This window comes from Phalacrocorax carbo, chromosome 1, assembly GCF_963921805.1.
Source record: "Phalacrocorax carbo chromosome 1, bPhaCar2.1, whole genome shotgun sequence".
NCBI classification, from domain to species: domain Eukaryota; kingdom Metazoa; phylum Chordata; class Aves; order Suliformes; family Phalacrocoracidae; genus Phalacrocorax; species Phalacrocorax carbo.
In genome coordinates this window covers 151,291,711-151,297,344 of record NC_087513.1, presented here as the reverse complement: position 1 = coordinate 151,297,344, position 5,634 = coordinate 151,291,711, and positions in this window count along the sequence as shown.

The following is a 5,634-nucleotide window of genomic DNA, read 5'->3' as shown; positions in this document are numbered from 1 at the left end:
CAGTTCCTCACTAATCCTATAGTGTGTTTCTAGGGAGAACAATTCCTTAATTCAAGGATATCCTCCCAGTTTAGAAGAAAGCAGGGATAAGTACAGATAACTGTAGAAACTCCTCTTTGGGAACAGGTTTTCAAATGCTTGTGAACTCACCTGATGGTTATTTCACCTAGATCCCATTATCAAAGTTTGTTTGGAGAAATGCTAAGTGAAACACTTTGAAACCTTACCTAAACCAAGATACGCCAAGTTTACCACCTGCCCTCCTAGGCAAAGCAAGAAATTAGACTGGTCTGGCATTTTCAGCATGACTTAAATCACCGTATGAACTGGTAGGTATTTGTAAACTAATTGTGTAATACTGTTTCTAGTCTCTTCATCTGTATTGAACGGGGCTAACTTATTTCCACAGGTCCTTCCTTTCTCTCTGGTTTTAAATGAAGGCGGTGTATTTATCTGTCTTTGGGCCCCTGGGAAGGAGGCTGGTCCTCAGCAAGATTTTCAGAGATTGCTTTGGCTCATTGCTGAATTGCTCTCCTCCTGGGCAACTGAAAAACCCTTGTTTGGCTACATGTTCTTTAACGTGATCTCGCTTTATTCTGGCCTGCCCCCAGTCTTGGCTTTGATACTGGGCTGCTCCTGCCTGCTGATTGCTACACTAGCTTCCCCCAGGTAATGGGTGAATCAAGGTATGGTCTCCCCTTCCCTCCCAGCCAAAACCGATGAAGGATGTAACCTGGTGCCAGCCAAAGCGGGCACCCGCCCAACCATAGCAGAGCCCTGCCAGTCCCAGGTGACAAGATGACAGTTATCTTTATCACGTCTTCAGAGCTGGGTCCTCAGCAGGCCCTGAAGGCTCCTGCCCAACACCACAGACAGCCCAACCCAGGTAAGGATCGACCAGCTGCAGTTTCCTGGAGGCACCATGCTTTATTTGCACACGGTGGGTTTATGCAACCTTTGGGTGTGCTGTTTTGGATGTTAACGCTGCATCGGACTGGGCAGGGAAGGGTCAGCTTCAACCGCGTAAGAAATCAGTACTGAGTGGAAAGCAGTCCCTTAAGCTGTGAGAGTTAAAAAAGCATTGGGAAAATCTGCTTTTATAGATGCCCCTTGTACTCATTGACAATTGCCTTCAGGTATGCATGGCTGATGCGTCCTTCGCTGTCAGTCTGAGTAACACTGTATTTGTTCAGAGCTAAATCCCCATAGGCCTTATTTCCCCTATTGGTGCCAATGAGATATATATATATGAGTATAAATATATATAAAAATATTTTTATGTATGTGATGTGTTTGTACATATATATACATATATATGAAAAAAAAAATATATACACGTATGTATATGTAAAGGCACTTTTTTCCAGGCTTATAGAAGGAAATGAGGCCAGCAAGAAAGTGTGGAATTATCTTCCAGGATAACCACAGTGGCTGCTCAGTGGTTAATGAGCTCACTTTAGCATGCAGCCATCCTTTTACACTCCCTGTCCCTCTGGAGCAGCTCAGCCATCCTCCTGGCCTTGTTATAACAACAGACCGATGCTCTTTTAATTGACGTGGCTCCTGTTGCTGCATAGATACTTATTTCTGTTGAATAAAGTATTCTGAGCTATTGAAAAGCATGATGTAATGGTGCTGTGCTATAAGGGACCCCAAATGCAGGCCAGGTTGTCTCTCGAAGAGTCACCTCTCACCTCCTCTTGCGGCAGTAGGGGTGACAGCGGGGCTGTGTTGCTGCTGTCCTGCACCCACACACGCAGCAGCAGCAGGGTGCTGGCACAGGCAGCACTGCAGCATCCATCCAGGGTTGCCCAAGAGGATGCAAAGCAAGGGGAACAGCCCCGAGGGTCCTCCATGGTGAGCTGCGCATGATTGCATGGCTCTGGAAACAACTGCGAACTCCTCTTTGCACATCTGAACTGTCCATGCTGAGAGGCCTTTTAAAACAGTGCCTAAATGATTGAGGAAATGGCAAAAATGATGCATTCAATCTTCATCCAGAGGCAGAAATATTTCTTTTGTTCTAATAAATGTTGGTAACTATAAAAAGACTACGAGATTTTTTTCCTGATAGTGGGACTGTAAGTGCTAAGGAGGGATCCTCAAGAAACGAGGAGGTGAGAAATCTGAGGGCAAAGGCTGAGCACAAGCAGGTTTTAGTATTAAACAATCTCTGTGTGCCTACTTGTGGAGCTATTAAACAACTGGTCTAGCGACCTGGCATTAAAAACGTACCTGGCTATGGATGAAACAGTTCCACTTTTGGCTATTTCTCTACAAGACTTAGAAATCTCTGTTTTCAGAGACACAAGGTGAACCATTTTAATGGAGGTGCCATTAATACAAATGCTGGCTGAATCAACATTTCAAGGGAAGGCCAGATTGAGACAAGTTATTTTAAAACTTAAGTGTTTCGCTAAAACGGGTTAGGAGCATTTATGGCACTTTTATGTTTAGCTGTCATGCTGCTGAGATGGGAACATTTCAGAATATGACTATGCATCAGAATTTAAGTATCAGTGCATCTTTATATTGATCTGAGTGCCTGGGATCAGTATCTATAACGGATAATGAAGCTTGTGATCCCAATGCACCATCAGGAAGTCACGGTATTTGGAATTAACTGCTGCTATAAGCAGAAGTTGTGGAGATAATTGTGAATACGAGGCCTGGCTCTTGAGATATATCCCAGTTGCTATAAAGAACTTGTTCTGTTCCTAAACTATAAGACTGGCACAAAGATGTATTTGTGGCATTTATCCGTTGACTCGTACCTGTAGCTAGATTTATTCCTTCCTAGAAATAAGTATTAAGGTTGACAGACTTGGCAGGATCCATGGCAAAGACCACTGGCCACCCTGCAAGACAGTGAGCCTGATTCTCATCTGACATTTACAGCTTCGCCAGAAAGCCAAACCTGTAAACCTGAACCATCAACTGGTTCAATGAGCCTGTGGCAAGTCCATCTTCTCAGCTGCCAGAGTCACATTTCAGTGAGTTTCTTTTACTGAAGGAGCAACAAGTCAAAACACCATTTGAATAAGAACTTATGTTGTCCATACCAGGACCAACACAGCATCTTTCTGCAAGCCTGGCATGCTCCATGCTGTTGGCTGGCCCTCCCCTGCCGGGCTCTCTCCAGCCAGGTGTCATGGGCTGTGCTCCCACCTGCGGCGATGCCCAGCAGGCACCAGCGGCGTGGCAGCACCCAATGGTAAGAAGCCTGCACGGGGACCCATGTAAATCAGACATTTCGGTGGTCTGAGGAGGGCAGCCTGGCAGTCCGGTTTGCTTCCTACACAGGAGCCCTCGCACGGCACCCACGGCTTGCTTTGCCAAAAGGGAGGATGCGCATGTGCTCAGGGGAGGGAGCAGAACTTGCATTTCAGAAGGATTAGATAAACTATGAGCTTACAAACGTGGGGTCACACCATGTCAGCCAGCTACTTTTGGTCCCACAGCAAAGGCCCCTGTCGCCTTCATAAACCCGTGGAGCACAATTTGACATCTTCGATTAATGAAGCTTCCTTAGTCCTAGTGCTCTGTGTACTCACAGCGAGTAACAGCATTGCTTCACACACAGCAGCAGAGATCCACTTACCAAGGACCCTAAAGCATTCTCAAAAAGAGGGCCAGCACCCCTATGGTCTGCTTACAGAGGGGGACACGGAGATGGGGGGCATTCATGAGACTTGCCAAAAACATATTTTGGATATGACCATGTTTGATAATTCTAGACAGGCTTTTCCAGCCCCGAAACACACATGTTCAGAAATAGATTTTGTGTAGTATTTTTATTTTCCTCCCTGGCCAGATTTTCAGCTGGGCATGAAAATGAATAATAAATTTAACTTTCAAGTTTAGAATGATAATTTCAGGGCTTTCAATGACATTGTAAGAGCTTATTTATTTGCTCAGTGAGTGAGTCTAAGCGGGTAGTCATACCATTTTTTCAGGTTATTCTGTTTACATGGATATTTGTAATTTATATTCCAGGACACACCCAGGATGAAAAAAAAATCTTGCCAATACAAAACTGTGATGAAGACCTCAGGCTGCAATGTGGCAGTGAATCAGATGTTAAAGATGAGGTGATAACCTCTCACAGTCCGTACTGAATGCTATTTCTGTATGAAGAAAAGTGAGTAGGAAATGTCTTCGAAATAACTGTTTTCAGCAGTGCTGTAGGTTGTTGTCCAGAGGCGTAATGGCACAGGGTCTTTGGTCTGATTGCCCCAAATCACTGGCTTATCTACAGATGGTGCCCTTTTTTTGTTGTTTTTCCCATTTGTGTTTAACAATTCATGGTTTTCCTCCTGCCCTTTAAACTCCAGTTTGCAATCCACTGCTGTGAAATTGTTACAAACGAAGTCTGACCTCGCACTTGAAATGCAGCTCAGCAATGATCAATCATTTGAAAAGTGTCTCATGTAATAGCGCTCAGCTAAAAACAGAAGGAGTGGAATGATGCGCAGCGGAACCAGGGGGGAACAGGCGCAGTAAGAGAGGACATGATGACTAATATCTATGACAGGCAACAAGATACTTTCCCATTAGAAAGCCAGGGAATTAGCCAAACAGTTTCTTCCAGTTTAGAAAGACATTAAGGCTTGTCCTATGGGAAGCCATATATACACAGAAATCCAGTAAAATTTGTCTTTACTTTAATTGCTGAAGTGCAGAAACATCTTAATAAGGACAGACATGGGGGGATGCTTTTTATAAACCTACTGTAGGACAGCAGAGAGGATTACAAATATTCTCCAAGTGCTCCATTGCAGACTGGTGGAGAGACATCTCAGGGATGGCTCACGGGCAAGTCAGGCTGCTGAGTAGTAGTTAGTAGTCCTTTCACTTCTCCGACACCTGTGTTATATCCTTGGCTTTTCTGGCTCATGCACTGGATAAACAGACCTCCAAATGGTCCAGCATAGACTATGCTGTTATTCTGTCTTGGTTTTTTTGTATCCTGCTCTTGCTCTCATCTGTGAATATACCCTGTGGTGCTTCAGTGAAACTTATGTGCTTAGATATCTTGGAGGATCCAGACCTTAGGCATGTAGATGCCCATGCCTTGCTGAAAGTAAATAAAATGTGGATGGCTAGGGGATACATTCATGCTGCCTGCCTGCTGGCATGGGAACAGAGCACCTACATGACCAGTCAGGGCTCCGTGCACAGTCAGCAGAGGAACAACACCCAATTTAGCTTTTCTGAAGCTGGGTACAAGTTACTTATTTGGGATCATTTCTGAATTCCCAAGGCTGGAGGGAGGCCATATTGTGTGAATCCTGGCCCTGCCACTCTGCTCACGCAGGGTTTGCCAAGGCAGGAGGGGAACTGTGTACACACACAAAGTGGCCCCACAATGAATACCAATGTTATTGTGGTGCCTGGGCAGGCACGTGAGGGGAGACCAGTAGCTTTATTCATAGGTTTCCCTAGCCAGATTTGGAAGTTTTCAAGTTCCCACACTGGAAAGCAAGATTAGTCTCGACCCAATTTGGATCAAGGCGGGATCCAGCTACACCGTCCTTTGTCTCCGTGTTTTGACTGAGCATGAAAAGACCCTTGCAGAGACTAGTGGAGGGAAGCAGTAGGCTGCAGCTGGACCCTGTAGAGGCCAGGTCCCTC